This window comes from Dromiciops gliroides, chromosome 1, assembly GCF_019393635.1.
Source record: "Dromiciops gliroides isolate mDroGli1 chromosome 1, mDroGli1.pri, whole genome shotgun sequence".
Taxonomy (NCBI): Eukaryota; Metazoa; Chordata; class Mammalia; order Microbiotheria; family Microbiotheriidae; genus Dromiciops; species Dromiciops gliroides.
In genome coordinates, this window is record NC_057861.1 from 709,445,164 (window position 1) to 709,463,842 (window position 18,679).

The 18,679-nt window shown below is 40.1% G+C and overlaps 1 protein-coding gene across 11 annotated transcripts in view; it reads right to left on the reverse strand.

The window, feature by feature from the left end:
* Positions 1 to 18,679, reverse strand: part of ATP2B2 (ATPase plasma membrane Ca2+ transporting 2) — a 696,441-nt gene that overhangs the window by 182,472 nt on the left and 495,290 nt on the right. The window lies entirely within an intron of this gene.

The following is an 18,679-nucleotide window of genomic DNA, read 5'->3' on the forward strand; positions in this document are numbered from 1 at the left end:
CACAATAAGCAGGCTATCTATAGCCTTGTCTAAGGCATTGTTTATGTAAAGGGCATCCCAAGAAGTCTTTATGGCAATGTAAATCTTAATAGACTTATTATAAAAGCCTGGGAAAGAATCCCAAGAGTTTGGCCACTCTGCTTTGGAAAAAATATTTAACCCTGTCTAGGGGTCTACAATGGCCTTACCAATAGGTGAAGTAGGTGTCTATGTATGTGTGGAGGGGGGTATCACCAAGATATTTTTGCCCCCTCCTCAAAATATTCCCCTACTTATATGAGAACTCACTATCAGGATTGCATTTCTTTAACTGAAATCTTGATCTTTAACAGTCTCAGCTGCTATCTACCAGTTATGCCTTGAGATAAATAAATTTATAATCCTTTATTGTGGTCATGCATTTATCTATGAGTATTTTGTTCAGAATACCTTGGGCAAGTCACTTAAGCTTCAGTTTTCTCATCTATAAAATGGAGATCTATGATAGCACTTCCCTCACAGGGTTGTTGTGAAATAATCTATGTAAAAAATGTATACATAAATTATGTGCAAAATGGGAGCTGCTATCATTGTGATTACCTAATTTCACCTTCTAATGCCCTTGGAAGGCTGGCAGATTTAAATGGCATTCACCCTGAGATTGGCCCAGAATTCCAAAGGTGAGCCAGTAGGCCAGTCAGGGTTAGAACCCACATCTCCTGATTTCAAGTCCGCCATTTTTCCCACTTCCCAAGGCCTTGAGCTAGCCCTTTCTGCAGAGAGTATTCCCGCCTACTACTGTTTTCTCAGAAATAACAGCTGAACGGAACAAAAATATTTGTGTGTTCTGCTGGTCCCACCCCCAGGAAAGTAACCTGCCAACTGGTTTCCACAACAACAAAACAATCAGAGGCTGATTAGATCTGAGCATTCAGACCCCAAATGAGAAACTCAGGGAGGACAGGGGGAGAATTTATCAGAGCAGAGTCTGATTCAAATGAAGCCAGAGACTGGACCTTCCTCACCATTAGCCACAAGGCCTTTCAGAGCTGCTGTGGGTGAGGACAGAGGGCGATCATCCCTCCTATCTCATCAGCACAAAGAAGAGGGAAAGGGCTACAAACAAACCTCTTCTGGCCATCCATGGGGATATTTCTGTTCCCAAGGCTGCCCTGGGAGTCAAGTCAGTGAACATTTCCCAAGCTCCTCCAGTGCACCAGGCATTGTCCTAAGTTGTTGAATATTGTTTGTCCTTTGTTCCCAAAAAGGACCATGATAGGTGTCAAGACTTGCACTGAATTGGATTTAAGTGAGAAAAGGTTGTGCAAAGTCACCAGCCTCACTTTCTTCTCTGGAGCCATCTGGCTACAATGGAAAGATATGTTATCAGGAGGACTGGAGATGGCCCTGGATATTTAAGGCAATCGGGGTTAAGTGACTTGCCCAGGGTCACACAGCTAGTGTGTGAGGTGAGATTTGAACTCAGGTCCCCCCAACTTCAGGGTGAGTGTTCTATCCACTGTACCACCTAGCTTCCCCCTAAGCTGTGCTAAGTGCTGAGGATACAAAGAAAGGCAAATATACCCCCTGGCCTCAAGATGCTCACAGTCTAATGGAGGGAGACAACCTGCAAACAACTATGTACAAGCAAGATAGAGACTGGATAAATTGTAGATAATCTCAGAGAGAAGGCACTGGAATGGGGAAAAGCTTCCTGCAAAGAGGAATTTTAGCTGAGATTTGAAGGAAACCCAGGTAGAGGAAGAAACAAGGAGGGGGAGAATTCCAAGCATGGGAAATAGACAGGGAAGAGGCTCCAATTAGGGAAATGAAGTGTCATGTGGGAGGAATAACAAGGAGGCCAGAGGCTCTAGATTTAGAGAGTACACAGAGGGGAGGTATAAAAAGATTGGGAGGGTAGGAAAGGGTCAGTTTAAATTTGGTTTCATTCATGTAAAATAAACTTCACTGTGAAAGCATGATATGAAAAAGGGTTGTCTTTTTTCAGTCATTTCACTCATGCCCAACTCTTCATGATTCACTTTGGGGGTATCTTTCTTGGCAAAATATTAGAGTGGTTTGCCATTCCTTTCTCCAGCTCATTTTATAGATAAGGAATCTAAGGTAAATAGGGTTAAGTGACTGGTCCAGGGTCACACAGCTAGTAAGCATCTGAGGCTAGATTTGAACTCAGGTCTTCCTTTCCTCTGCTCTATCCTCTGAGCCACATAGCAGCTCTAGGAAAAGAGAGGGACACATTACGGGGCAACAGTGACTTCACAGAGGCAAATGGTGAATAAGAAGCAGTTTGACACTGCTTAACCTCTTTTGACCTCAGTTTTTTTTATCTGCGCAATGGGGATAATAACTATAACTACTTTACAGGGTATTAAATAAGATAACAAATGTACAACTCTTTTCCAACCTTCAGAAGCTATATAAATACTCTAACTACACAAGTAATGAGAAGGAAAGTCTTTGATAAAGTTTAAAATGCCATATAAATGTGACTATAAATTCTAGACCTTAAAGGACCAGGGAGATCATATGATCCAGTCTTCTCATTTTCCATCTGGAAAAAGAGACCTCAAAAAAGGGAAGGAACTTGACTAAAGTCACATGGGCCAGATAATAGAACAGATCACAGATTTAGAGCAAGAAGTGATCTTAGAGGCTATGCACATCCCCTGGTCTTCATAGTGCAATACACTATTAACAACTGCCTGATGGAGAGAAAGGTAATTTGGAGTACTGGGTGGGGGCCAGTGTCAGTTAGGAAGTTCTGTGTAACCCTGGGTAAGTCATTTAACAGTGTTCCAATCAATTCTCTAAGACTGTAAGTTGTGTAATAGTTAGCAAGGGGCTAACTTACAGCATGGAATGACAGATCTACAACAACAACAACAACAAGTGATACAGGCAGTAATTAGTGATGGTTCAAAGAAAAGAATGTTATCTCTGGTGGTTAGGAAAGATTTTATGGAGATGAGGCCAGAAATGTCTTCTGAGGAATGGGTAGGACTTGTGGAAGGCCAGAGGGCCTAAGGAAATGGCAGAGTAGTAGGAGAGAACAGCATGGGCAAAGACACAGAGAGAGAAATTTGCAAAGCCTGTTTGGCAAACAGTAAGGAAACCGCTCTCTCTGAATATGAGACTTCTGGGAGTAGTTGGCATTAACACAGCACTTTGAGTTTTTCTTTAAAAAAAAACATATTTCCACATTAGTCATGTTGTAAGAGAAGAGTCAGAACAAAAGGGAAAAAAAACACAAGAAAGAAGAAATGACAACAACAAAAAAGCAACAACAAAAGTGAAAATAGAATGCTTCAATATGCATTCAGACTCTAGAGTTCTTTTTTCTATATGTGGAGAGCATTTTCCTTCATGAGTCTTTTGGCATTTTCTTGGATCACTGTATTGCTGATAAGAGCTATGCTATCACGGTTGATCATCACACAATGTTGTTGATACTGTATAGATATAGATGATATAAATATAGATATAGGTTTGATTTAGAAAAAGATATAGATATGGATATAGTTAAAGTTAGAGGTAGAGATTAGAGATAGAAAAGTGATAGAAGTAGAGGTATAGACATAGACAGACATAGACATAGACATATATACATAGACATAGACCTGGATAAGGAAGGGTATAGGTAGAGCTTAGAAACAGAAAAGAGATAGAAGCAAAGGTATTAGAGACAGAGACATAGATATGGACTTAGATATAGACATAGATAAAGATAGAGATCAGAGATAGAATAGAGATAGAGGTAGAGTCAGACAGACATAGATGAAGATGTAGATAGATGTAAGTATAGGCATAGATATAGATAACAGGTATAGATGTGTTTGTATTGTATATATACCCCCATACATGTATATATGTGTAAATTTATGTATATAAATATACACATTGAAATAAATACTATTTGAACTTCCTGACATCCTTGTGAGGTTAAGTGCGATTACTATTCTCATTTTACAAATGAAAAAATTCATATTCAGAGGGGTTAAGTGACTTGTCCTGGGTCCCACAAGGAGGTAGGATTCAAGGCCAAGTGTTTCTGACTCTACAGCCAGTGGTCTATACATTATAGTACAGAAGTGGAAGATGTGGTTGGATAAGTAGGGTTGAGGCTACATCTTAGTGAGAGCTTTGTCCTCTGGCTTCTCTTATCTCTCTTTAACCATTAGCAGCATGGTATTATAATTTTTTTTTTTTTGCGGGGCAATGAGGGTTAAGTGACTTGCCCAGGGTCATACAGCTAGTAAGTGTCAAGTATCTGAGGCCAGATTTGAACACAGGTCCTCCTGAATCCAAGGCCGGTGCTTTATCCACTGCGCCACCTAGATGCCCCGGTATTATTTTTTAAAAGCAAATTCCATCTGAGGTTGAATTTAGAGAGATCTAGTGCCCATATCTTGAGAAATATTCATCCTCCTGAACTCTGTCCTAGTCAGACCACATCCAGCATATTGTGTTTGGTTTTAACCAACCCATAAAAGCCTCCCAGACCTTACCCTCCATCCCACTTCTGTATCCTAGCATAGTCAGGACTTTCCACCTGCCCTGCTGCTGTACTCTCTTGTGTGTGTTGAATCCCCCAATGAGAAGATGAGCACCTCGAGAGCTTTGTGTTCCCTGCACTTAGTACAGTGCTTTCTATATGGTCAGGGCTTAATAAATGCTTCGTCACTAATTTCAGTAAATATATTAATTAATTAATAACATAATGTGATGAAAATAAGCCCTAAACATGGACCTGGGAAACCTAAATTTGAGACCCTGGCTCTAATGCTGTTCCTTCTCTTCAGTGCTGGACAACACCCAACACTTCTCTGGGCCTCATCTTTCTATAAAATTGGATGAATAGACCCTACCTTGCTGAGTTGTTGTGAGACCAACACTTTGTAAGCTTTGAAAGAATTGTAGAAATATGAGCTGCTGGCAAGTACTTGCTGTAGGAGAAGACCAGAAAGAGAACCAGAATGAAGCCTTCCCATAAGGTTTTACTCTCATATCTTCACTCCCCTTTCCCCAAAGATATTTCAAATAGACATCAGAGACTGGTGTTCCAAGAACACACCCAAGTCTCCCAAGTCATATCCAGAAATCTGGGAAGCAATATGGCATAGAAAATAGTGTTGGACTTGTAGCCCCAAATCCCTGGGTTCACATTCTTCCTCAGACACTTATTAACTAGGTAATCCTAGGGAAATTCTTTAGCTTCATTCAGCCTCACTTTCCCCATCTGCAAAATGGGGATAATAAAAGTACCTACTCATACAGTCGTTTGTGAAGATCAGTGAGATAATAGATGTAAAGTGTTTTGCAAACCATAAAGCACTATATAAATGTGAGCTGTTATCATCACCATCACCATCTCTAGGGTTCCTAAATCCCACCTAGAGGACCACAAGAGATGAGTTGCCTAAAAGGCAATTTGTCAATGTGGTCCTTGTCTGAGGGCCAAATAGTGCTAACACTTCCCAAGGAGACCCCAGCATGATTGCTGGTCTGCACTGCCATGGCTATGAACCCACCATTTAGCTGTGAAATTAACAAGCCTATTTTGGGGAGCATAAACAACAGAGAGCAGTGGGAAAAACTAATGGTGTTTTGAGATTCAATTTAGATTACAGTGCATCTCACCGTTTAGCATATTAAAAATTAATATGCTGTGTCAAATACCTCCAGATAAACTTAGGGGAGCTAACTTGGAAAATGGCATAAAAAATGAAGGCTTTGGATCTCATTAAGGAATGTAACTGTTTGGGAAAGTGGAGCATTTGGGGGGGGATTATTTGTATGTTTTCATTTCTTCCAATTTTCTAAATAAAGGCAGTATAGCATTGTGGGAAACAGTATTAAATTTGGAGACAAGGAAACTTGGGTTCTAATCCCAATTCTGGCACTGTCTAGCTGGGTGACTTCTGGCCAAGTCAAAGAATCTTTGATCTGGGTGGAGACTTCCTAGGTCACATGGCTGAACCTCTTACTCAGGCCCAGAACCCTCTCTGACTTTGGGAAAATCCATTTATAGATTTAAGAACTCTGATCCACACAATAGTCAATCACAGCTCCACAGGATGAGTGAGGAATATCAACTGCCCACCTGCTAGTAGAGGCTGATAGATTCACAAGGCAGAATGAGACAGACATTTTTAGACATGGCCAAGACTTTCTTTTGCTTGACTATGCCTATTTGTTCAGATTACAAATGCTAGGGGAAAACATTAAGGCTTTGGATTTGATTATGTAATATGACTGTGGGAGAAGATTTGAAGAGTTGTTTTTCTTTCCTTTTCAGTTAGGGGCAAGATAATGGGAGGAAGAGAAAATGGATGTTTGTTAAATTAAATAATTTAATTTAAAAAGAAAGACAATCCATTCACCCCTCTAAACTTCCGTCTCCATAGAGAGTGGACAAAAGTCCTAGATTCAGAGTCAAAGGCTGTGGGTTTGAATCTCAGTTCTATTGCTTATTACCCTTGTTGAAACTGAGCAAGTCATTTGTCTTTCTTAGCTGTTTTTTCATATAAGAAACAAAGTGAGGGTGAAGGGGAGATGGACTGAATGCTCTCTAAGGTCCTTTCCAGGACAAAAAGCCCATGATTTAAGTAAGTGGTTATCAAAATTTCTGCTTAAGCACCGACTTCCCAGGATATTTGTGAAGATCAAAGAAGATATGGTTTGTAAAGGGGTTTACACACATGAAAGTGACATACAATTCCCAGTTATTGTTGCTGTTGTCATATTAAGGTCATAGCCAATGGGTCTCCTGGAGTTAGATGGAGCTGTATGGCACATTAAGAACAATCAATATCTGGAAATCTAGAATGAGGTAGCTGGGATTCCTTAACAAGAAATCTCTCTACCTGCCTCTGCTTGCCCATATCAAGCAAGCAAGCCAGGCTACAAAGCAACAAACCATTTCCCAGGCGAGCAGGGTGCTGCAGACAGGACCTAGATTTGGTTTAGAGCTGAGAGCCACCTTAGAAGTCCTCCAGTCTAATCCCCTTATTTTATAGATGAGAAAACTGAGGCCCCAGGGAGAAAAGTAACTTGCCCAAGGTTTCAAATCTAGTTAAGTAGTAGAAGTGGGATTCCAACCAAGGTCCTCCAACTCCAGATGTATTATTCATTCAGCCACATCATAAGACAAAATGACGGGTTCAATTCTCTCAGCTCTGCCAATAATGCCCATGTCACCTTAAGCAAGTAACTTCCCTTGGCCTGAGTTTCCTTATCTTTAAAATAAGGAGGTTAGACTAAATTCCCTTCCTCCTTTAAGTCTACAATGCCATGATTTTTTTTTTTGGTCTAGTACTATCAAAAAAAGGGCCTCTACAAGGCCTGGAGACCCATTAAAGACAGAGGAAAAGGAAATACCCTTCCCCACTAGCTTTTATTGGGAATTGGGTAATATAGTGTTTACTGTATATTTTTAACATGTCCCCTACTGTGACATAATAACTACGATTTAGGGAATTCCAAAGGTCTAGGAATACCTGAGCTTATGACTCATCATAGTGAGTGCCCTTGGGAGGAAGTGGAGACTGTAACCTGAGTCAGGGGAGGATGGATTTGCCATTGTGCTCAGGATGTTAGTCATCTCAGCCCTGGGATGGAGCTAAGCCTGAAGTATTCCTCCGATGGGAATAGGGAACCTAAGACGCAGCCCAAGGAGGAGTACATGACTTTGAAATAGAAAAAGAAGCCTGCCCACTCCTTTTAGGGGGGGGGTTGGGACAATGTGTCTTAAGTGACTTGCCTAGGGTCACACAGCCCACTCCTACCCCTTAAAAAGAGCTGATGGAACCACAGAAGACTCTTAATGGGGGGGGGGTTGGAATGGCAGCTGGCCATCAGATTGACAGGAGATTAGGAATGAGTTCATCTGGTATAATTTACATAGGCATCTCTGGGCTAGAGCTGACCCTAATCTTCATCATCACTTACTCTTCCACTTCTGGTTTGTGTGTTTGAGAAATTAGTCAATAAGCATTTATTAAGTACCTACTGTGTCAGGCACTATTCTAGGTGATAGACATACAAAAACAAAAATGAAATAGTCTCTGCTCCTCAAGGAGTCTGCATTCTGTATTGTGTGGAGGCAATGCAGTTGGACAAGGGATGAGCTTACCCATCATGATAGTCACAAGATAGGAAAGTCTCAAGACCAAACACTATAAATATTATAGCTACAATGGCCTTCCCAGACTCAATCAGCCTCTTCCATGAATTCTTCTAAGTATGCTTTTTTTCAATACCAAATACATGCCAGTTCAATCCAAGATACTCTCTTCCCTTTCTCATTATCTGTGGATTCCTTGAATTTCCTTCTAGTATATCCAAGTGCCATTCACTTCAACTTTTCAGAACAGCCCCTGTTTGGCAGAAGTGTTGGGGGGGGAGCTTTCTTGATGTATTACAACAGTTGATCTTGAGACTTTCAAAATACTTTACATGCTTGGTCTCATCTGGTCCTTACCACAAGCCTATGAAGTAGATGCCCTATGTATTTTTTATGGTTCTTTGACAGAATAAAAAAGGCTCAAAAAACTCCTAAGTGACTTGCCTAGAGTCACACAGTTGGTAAATGTCATACAGGATTCAAACCCAAGTCTTCTTGATTTCAAATCTGGCATGGATGCTTTACCTTATGCTTCTTCATATGAATTCCCCTTCCCTAGACATCTTGAAAAAGATAAAGCCACTTCTATGGGATTATAGGAAAGGTAATTTCTCTTCTGGGATAAATGAGTCTGCAAGGTCCCTATGGTCCACAGACTGTGTGAGGTTCTGTCTATAAGGAAAGGTATCTATAATCTATACCAGTCCTGCAGACCCCAGCATTCTCTTTATAAAATCAGTAAGGCTAGAAATTCCTGAGGTCACACATTGCTTTGTGTTCCCCAGAAAGTTTTAGCAAGGAGGATGAGTTTAGAATAGTAAAAATTTACAATCCTAAACTTTTAGACTTGGGAGGAACATTAGAAACCATATGCTCCAATCCCTTCTTTTCATAGAAAAATAAACTGAGGTCTAGAAAGAAGCAAATGACCTAAGGAGTCAACAGGGGCAGTTATGTGGTGCAGTGGATAGAGCACCAGCCTTGGATTCAGGAGGACCTGAATTAAAATCTGGCCTCAGACACTTGACACTTACTAACTGTGTGACACTGGGCAAGTCACTTAACCCCAATTGCCTCACAAAAAAAAGTTTGTCGAATAGTTGATGGGACTGAGATTTTACCTACAAACCATAATCTTTAATTTTAGTCCTGTTCCATCCTAGTATAATTTCCAGCACATACTAGGGCTATACAGATGTTAGTTATTATTAGTAGTAATTATTATTATATTATCTCACTAAGTCACATTAGTTCTGTTGTCTCACTTGTCCATTTATAAAATGGGCTTTGCCCTATGTTCAATTCAATTTGATTCAATGAGCATTTATTTATTAATCATTCACCCACTGTACATGTAGCATGGTGCTAGGTGCCAGAATCACAAGGGAAAAAATAGAACAACCATGGTAGGAAAGGACAAGCAAATGGAAAATCAGTTGACAATGAGATGCTTCCATCCTTCCATACTGATGCACTATAGCCCTATGAGCATTTTGGTGAGGGCTATAAAATTGATACAACAGAAGAAGAGGGTTATAATGAGAGGAGAGAACAACCCTGCTGTACTCTGTACTGCTTAGAACATAACAAGGGCACCATATTCTCTTCCTTATTTTCAGAGGAACATTGACAAACTCTAGAGTGTCCAAACCAAGACTGTAGTAAGTGACTTTAACCATATCATATAAGGCATGTCTGGAAGAAAGAACGTTGAATTCAAAGTCAAGAGACCTGGGTGAAAGGCTCAGCTCTGTCTTACACTACTTGTTTGAACTGAAAAGAGTCTCTTAATCTCTCTGGGCCTCAGTTTCTTCATCTGTAAAAATGAAAGAGTTGAACTAAATGACTCCTAAGGTTGCCTTCCAGCTCGAAAAACTGCTTTCCTTCAAACTAAGCTCATTTTTGTTAGTTTGTTTTTGAAGTTGAGACCTAGAGGGAACATGGTGGCTTTCTTGAAAAATTTGAAAGTTTATCCACTGGAAGGAGCAGCAAATTCATTTTGCCTGTCCTGGACAAGATAGTTTGTGAATTCCTTTTTTTCCTGAGCAAAAATTAGATGGTCATGTGTGTATCTCTGGCCAAGATCTTCAACAGTCATCTTCTGTGATGTGAAAACCCACTGGTGTTTTTTCATATGAAGTGTTACCAAGCTAGTCCATTGACCACTCCCCTCTACTTGTAATGATGAACTTTCTAGCCCAAATCCAGGGCTTGACATCGATCCCTGCTGTTGCTAATAATAAGCCTTACATAATCATTCACTTGTGTAGCATTTTCAAGTTCATTGATTTTCTCACAAGAACTCTGGGCAATAGGAATTGCTGCATGTTTATATCCCTGTTTCACAGAGTGTAGTTAAGTGACTTGCCTGGAATCCCAGGGACTCACAAAGGAATCATACAATGGGAAGATGCCTCAGAGATCACCTAACCCAGCCAGCCTCTCAATTTATTTTTTTGGTGGGGCAATGAGAGTTAAGTGACTTGCCCAAGGTCACACAGCTAGAAAGTGTCAAGTGTCTGAGGTCAGATTTTAACTCAGGTGCTCCTGAATCCAGGGCTGGTGCTTTATCCACCATGTCACCTAGCTGCCTCCAACCTCTCACTTTAAAGATGCTGAAAATGATCAGAAAGTCATGGATTTTAGATCTGGAAGGACCATAGCAGCCACAGAGACCAACCCAAGGGTATATTAGAGTCAGCTCTGACAAGCTCAAGCTGATGATTCAATTTTCTAGAAGAATATTTATACCTCAGAAATATGCAAATGCTACAAATCAGGGCCTGATTTATCATTCTGTTGATTATCTAGACATAAGAAAGTGATTGAGGAAAATGTAAATAATATATACCAAACAGAAAAGATGTGTTGTATGCACTTTTTTGTCCCAGAGAACCAGATGTTAAACACATATCAGCAAATCCCTTGTCTGACCCCCTAATTTTACAATTGATGTCCATAGACTCGACCAAGATCACAAAACTGGTTAATTGTCAGGGCCAAGACTTGAGACCAGGGCAGCTAGGTAGTGCAATGGATAGAGTCTAGAGTCAGAAGACCTGAGTTCAAATCTTGCCTCAGACATTTACTAGCTATGTGACCCTGGGGAAGACATTTAATCTATTTACCTGAAGTTACTCATCTGTAAAACAGGGATAATAATAGCATCTACCTCTTAGGTTGTTGCTTGGAGGATAAAAAGAGAGAATATTTGTAAAGCACTTAGGACAGTGCCCAGCACATAATAAAAACTATATAAATGTTAGCTATCACCCTCCTTATTATTCATCTAAGTTCCACTCTCTCTACACTTTCCACTCTCCTCCCACCACCCTCCACGCTCCTTCAATTTCTTCTTATTAATTTCTGTACAGAAAAGTGCTCCTTAAAGAAATGCTCTGTACCCACTGACTTGCAAGAGAAATGCGGTCCACGTGGCTCACCCCAATTAGTATCTGCCAAAATGCTTTTGGAAGCTTAAGGAAGAGTCCCCTCAGGGAGATCACAAGACTAAACGAACCCTGACCTTTCCAGCCAGGGTCTGTCTCAGCCATGATAGATCTGGCCTGGGAAGGCTGGATCCCCATCCGATTACCTCATCCTCACATCCCTTCAGTGGTGCCACTCTCTGCAAGCAGAGGCAACCCAGGGGAGGCAAAAGGCAAGGTGGTATCATTGCAAACAGAATAGATAGGAAACAGAAGGAGGGGGAGCTCCTACCCAACAATCTCTCTTTCTCCCCCAAATGACTTTGACCAGGAATAGCACCACTCTGGGAAGTGACAGCCCAGTCTGTGAGCCAAATCTGAAGAGAGAGGTAGAAGGGAGAAAGGCATCATTTTCAGCCACCCTGGCTGCTGAAAATAAGGCATTGATATTCAATACAGACAACCAGAAGGCTAGAGCTCTTATGCCTCAACAGGGGCTGGGAGTGTAGACACCTACATGATGTGATTCGGGGAAGGGTCACTTGGCAAAATCATAGAATGTTAGATAGAGGCTGGGATCGCCGGGTACAATCCCTGCCCCAAGTTTGTAGCCACTTACTATCTGTGTGACCTTGAGTGAAGGTGTGCAAAAGAGTATTGGTTTTGGAGTCAGGGGGTCTAGCAGGCATAAATACTGCTACTTGGTGCCTGTGTGACTGCAGAATTTACTTTTTTCTCCATGAGCCTCAGTTTCCTCATCTGTAAAAAGAGGAAACTGGGCTAGATGCCCTATGAATCCTTCTCTAGAAGTAATGATTCCATGTGAACAATCAAATCTCAAAGAAGAAATCCAAGCTATCAACAACTAGATGGAAAAGGACTCAAAACCATTAAAGGTTCAAAATAGGCAAACTAAAGCAACTCTGAGGTTTCCATCTCACACTCATCAGACTGCAGGCTAATGGTGACCAAGAAGGAAAATGACAAATTTTTGGAGGGGCTAGAGGAAGGCTAACCCAAAAATGTGGCATGAGTAAAGTCATGAATTGGTCTAGTCGTTCTGGAAATCAATATAGAATTAGACCCCCAAAAGTCACTAAACTGAGTAATTAACCCCTTGATCCAGGGATACTACTGGTAGGTCTAGCCTATATCCACAAAGAGAAAAAAGAAAGAGGAAAAATACCCATGTGTACAAAAACATTTATGGCAGTTTTTGTTCTTATAGCCAAAAATTTAAGGGGTGCCCATGAATGGCAAAATAGCTGAATAAATTATGGAAGATGACTGTGGTGGAATATTATTGCACTGGGAGAAATTATAAGAGGGAGGATTTCAGAGAAACCTTGGAAAATTTGTATGAACTGATGCATACCTAAGTGAACAGAACCAAGGGAACAATTTATACAATAATAGTATTATAAAGGAAAATTACTTTTAAAGACTTAAGAAATCTGACTAATGTAATGACTAACTATGATTCCAAAGGATGAGCGAAGAATGCTGCCTACTTACTGACAGAGAGGTGACAGATTCAAGGGGCAGAATGAGATGCAACATTTCACAGAATGAGACATGGTTGCTATGGGAATTTGTTTGGCTTAGCTATACATATTTGTTACAAGGGTTTTAGTATTGATCTTCCTTTTTTTTTAATTGGAGAGTAAGGAGACAGAAAAGAGGGGTAAGCTATTGAAAGGGTTGCTAAAGAATGAGAAAAAAAGAGGATCATTGAAACATTTTTATATAGGGACAGAAGAAAACAGATAGCCATAAGGAAGAGTTTTGAAAATTAGATATTGAATATAATATACTTAATACTTAAAAAGGGAAGTCTGTGTATTAAAGATACAAATTTCAGTATAATGCTTTTTCTTTTCTATTTTGTATATGGAAATGTTCATTTTATTTGGTGATTGTTAAAAATATATATATTTATGAAGACAGAAAGAGACAGAGGCAGACAGAGAAACAGAGAGAGACAGAGAGAGAGAGACAGAGAGCAAGCACAGAACACACTCTGGATGTGAGAATTTGGTATGGGTCCATGATACCACTGAAAAAGTATGTGACTTTCCTCTATAGCTATCTTGCATGAACCTGAAGAACAGGGGTTATATATTATGTTGTGTTGTATTTACTGAAGTGCCTAACACACTGATAGAAATTTAGTAGTTTCTTAATAATATTTTTGGATTAACAAAGTAGATAAATAAATTCTCTGATCATGTCACCTCACCTTTCATTTTCTTCATCTGTAAAATTGGTCTAGCAACTACACAACCTCTTGCCTAAGTGTTATGAATCTGTAAGGCACTCTACAGAGAGTCCCAAAAGTCTAAGTGCACTTTCAGAATATTATTGTATAAGTCGTTACGGTTATCATTATAATTTTACATATTCAGTAGAGGACCAGAGGTGAAGGGATTTGCTGAATTTCACATAGAAAATCTGTGGCAGAGCCAAGGCTAAAACAATAAACCCTTGATATCTCGTCAAGTAGCCATTCCTCAGTGGCTGGCAAATTGGAGCCAGAGCTCTAGCCCAAGCTCCACCACTTAATGTCTGTGTGATGTTAGATAAGTTAATTGGCCTCACTGGGCTTCCATTTGTTTTCTCATCTGAAAACTAAAGGAGTTAGATTGGATAACTTCTAAGGTGCCTTCATTTTCTCACATCCTATGGTTTCCATGGCATATAATTCATACCTACTGTGTGTTGGGACCACTGTGTACAATGCAAAGAATACTGGATTGGGAGCCCAGCTGGGTCTTGGTCCTGATTCTAGCAATTACTTGCTATGTAATCTGGCTCAAATCAGTTCCTTTTTCGAGTCTCTGTTTCTTCATCTATGAAATGAAGAAATTGGTTGAATTAGATGATCTAGCTCTAAGGTTGTCTGTCTTTAAATGTAAAGAATCTCTCTCTCTCTCTCTCTCTCTCTCTCTCTCTCTCTCTCTCTCTCTCTCTCTCTTTCTCCCTCATCCCTCCTGTCTTTCTCTCCTCCTCTCAAATCTCCCCACCTTTCTCTGTATCTCCCTCCATATTATAAATATGTCCATATATACATGTATATAGAGACATATGTGTGCATATATTTGTGCATATGTGTATATAGATAAATGTAGATATATCATGTGTATATTTGTGTATTATATGTAGACATAATATATACACATATGTAACTGTCAGAAAATTACAATGTTAGAGCTTGAAGAAGTCACAATGTAGTGACCATATCTTCTTTTAGGATATTGCATTTAGTCCTGTGCTTAATTTTTCATGAAGATGGTTGACAAATAGGGGCACAACCAGTACAGTGAAGAATTTGGAAATCATTCTCATCAGAACTGGGAATATTTCAGCTAGAAACAAAGTAAAGACCCAGAGATGTCTTTCTCCAAACACTTAAGATACTTTTTCTCCTCACCTCGACCTCCTGGTGTTCCCAGTCTTGGCTAAAATCCCACCTTCTGCAAGAAGCTTTGCTCATTCCCCCTTAATGCCAATGTCTTTCCTCTGACAATTAGCTCCAATTTATCCTGTGCCTATCTTATTTATATATAGTTGTTTGTCTCCCCATTAGATTGTGAAATTATTGAAACATGAACTGGGTTTTTTTTTCTTTCTTTGGATCTCTGTTAACTGGTGACATACCTGGAAAATGTTAGGTATGTGATCATTATAAGTTAATCTTATTTTCTTGACAGCAAAATGGATAGTACATGGGACCTGGCATCTGGAAGACCCAACTTCTAATCCAGCCTCAGATACTAACTAGTTGTGTGACCCTAGGTAAGTCACTTAACCCCATTTGACTCAGTTTCCTCATCTGTAAAATTAGCTGGAGAAGGAAATGGCAAAGCACTCCAATATCTTTGCCAAGAAAACCCAAAAAAGGGGGCATGAAGTGTCAGACACAGCTGAAAAAAAAGTTTTTAACAAATAGGCATAATAATAGAACATACTTGACAGTATTGTTGTGAGGATCAACTGAAATAACATATTTAAAGCACTTCACAAAACTGAAAGCATTATATAGAAGCCAGCTATTATTATTTAGAGTCAGGAGGGACTTTGGAATCTAGTCCTAACCATTCATTTTACAGTGGAGGAAATTGAGGCCCTAGTAAAGTGAAATGACTTGCTTACAACACACAGCTAGTAAGGAGCAAAGCCAAGAACATAGTTAACTTCCTGTCACTGGAAATGTTCTAGGAAATCCCGGATGACTAGCTATCGGGGGCTCTTTAGATAGGAATCCTGCATTGTGGGTAGAGGGGAGGGGTGGAGTTGAACAAGATGATCTCTAAGATCTCCTCAAATTCAGCTTCTATAACTCCAAGGCTCTTAGAACTGTGCTCTAGGGCATCTTGGTAACAAACATGACATTGAGGAGAAAGCCTCTGAGCCAGCAGATCCTGACTTATATTTAGTGCCCATTGTCTGGCTAATTGGGATGTTCCTTTGCTTGAGTAAACTATTTCAAGTAAAAAATAATCATAATAATCAGTTCCCCCAGACTCTCCATCTGCTGCTTTGCTTTAGCACAAAAACAAACCATTCACTCCCAGAGTGCAGGGGAAGCTCCACCTCTTGAGCCCACTTGCTCCTAAAGCACCTTCTGCTGTTGGGTACCAGAAAGAGCCAACCAAGAGCCAACCCCAGAGAATGACCCACACCAACCCTGGGAAGGACACCCAAAAGGGTGGGAGGTACTCCCAGAAGGAGCATATTTCAAAGCTCATTCCCAATCCTGCCAACACTCCCTTAACTCCCAGTATCAAATGAATTAGTTAATGAGGACACGAGGTGGCAGAGGGGATAGAGTTCTAGATTCTGAATCAGGAAGGCCTGTGTTTGAATCCTGCCTCAGACACTTATGACTCCGGGAAAAGTCACTTCACCTTTTCCTGACTCAGTTTCTTAATGTGTAATCTGAGAATAATAATAGCACCTTCCTCATAGGATTGTCATGAGGAGAAAATGAGACAACCCAAGTGTTTTGCCAACCTCAAAGTACTATATAAATGTTAGTTTTTATTATTCAAAATTATTGTTATTGTTATTACTAATATGATTCATCTATAAGCAATTTTTCCCCTTAGACAACATAAGATATGCTTTGAATGGTTATAGTGAAAAGTTCCTGGGGAGAACAAATGAACCAATGGTTACTTGTAAAATAACATGAGTGGTTCACATGCCCCCTCATAACTTAAGTAGTCTTTTGATTCCCACCTTCCATGACTATAACTCTCTGTCTTTCGAAATTACTCCATAACACTTGGTATATGCTTTGTATTTACTTATTTCCACGTATGTTGTATCCCCCAGTAGAATATAAGTTCTTTGAGGACATGAAAGAGCTCTCATATATTAGGTGAATAATATCCAAGGCGTCCCAAAAGTCTTAGTGCAGTTTACTTCCTATCCAAGGTGTCCCAAAAGTCTTAGTGCAGTTTACTTACCTACCCAAGGTGTCCCAAAAGTATTAGTGTAGTTTTGAGCTTTCGGAGCTTACAGCTGCCCTCAGATTTTTGGTGCATCCTCTAGATATTTGTTGACGTGAGCAGAATTTTCCTTTCCAAATGCAAACTCTGGTTTGAATAGATTATCCTTCACTGCTAAGGAGGGCCTTCTCTAATGCTGACCCCTAATATGTCAGTATCACGTGGATGTGACTCAAAGGATCTCAAGCTTAGTGAGACAACACCCCGGTCATATCCCAGCAAGCTGGAAAATTTTCTGGAATGGTACACTGTGTGTGTACTGTCCAAGATCAGCCTCCCAGTGCTCAGAGTGGTTCATCTGTCATCCCCAGGCAGTTAAATTGTGTAGTGGATAGAAAGACTTGAGTCTGGAGTACAGAAGACCTAAATTCAAATCTTACCTCAGAAACTTACTCTGTCTGTGTGAACCTGAGCAAGTCACTTAACCTTAATCTGCTGAGTTTCCTCAGAGGTAAAATGAGCATAATAACAGCACCTGCTCCACATGGTTGTGGAGAAGATTAAGTGAGATGATATTTGTAAACCCCTTGACCTAGTACCCAATACATGTTGCTATTCAGTCATTCAGTCATGTCTGACTCATTATGATCCCATGGACCAACTGTCCATGGGGTTTTCTTTGCCAGGATATTGGAGTGGTTTGCCATTTCCTTCTCCAGTGTTTTTATGTAGACAGGGGTTAAGTGACGTTCTCAGATTCACCCAGCTAGTAAATGTCTGGGGTCAAATTTGAACTCTGGTCTTTCTGACTCCAGGCCCAGTGCTCCTATCCACTATACCACCTAGCTACATGGTACATAATAGGAGCTTAATAAATGCTTATTTCTTAACCACCACCAAGTTGTTAGCCATTAGATAATGAATTCCTTTGGTTACAGCAACTCATGAAGAATTGTTGCTACAAGAAGCTGCTATCTGCATCTGTGAAGGAAGTACCCAATAACAAAAAAGTCAAGGCTACTTGAAACACTGAAATTAAATGCTGAAGTTTAAACATAAAATAATCATTTTGGAATGTCAGTCCTGGGAGGAGAATCCACATCTTTCTCCAAGAATTCAATTCAGCAAAACTATCTTGAGTACCTACTATGTGCAAAGAACTATGGTTGATACTAGGGATACAAAGAAAAAAATAAAATAATCCCTGCTTTGAAGGGGTTTACATTCTCTTTGGGAGATGCAACATGTACACAGATAATTAAAAATAATAATAGCTAACATTTATATCGCACTCACCATGTGTTAAGTATTGTGTTAAGCTCTATACAGATATTACTTCATCTGATCCACACAATAACCCTGGGAGTTATTATTATCCCCATTTCACAGATGAGGAAATTGAGATAAACAGAGGTGAAAATAAGGGAAGAAAAGACAAGGCTAAAAGGTGAAGATAAAGAAGTAAAATCCCCTACAAGGCCATTAGGAGAGGCAGTAAGCACTTAGTAGGAGAATCAGGAAAGGTTCTGTAGAGAGGAAGTGACATTGGAGCTCTATTTCCAGAACCTTGTGCTGTCAGAGGCTACATAGATCCCACTGAAAGATGGCTACCATGGCCCTCACAGCCAAACCTTAACCTTGACTCAGGGCTTGTCGGAAGCAGGATCATCCATTCT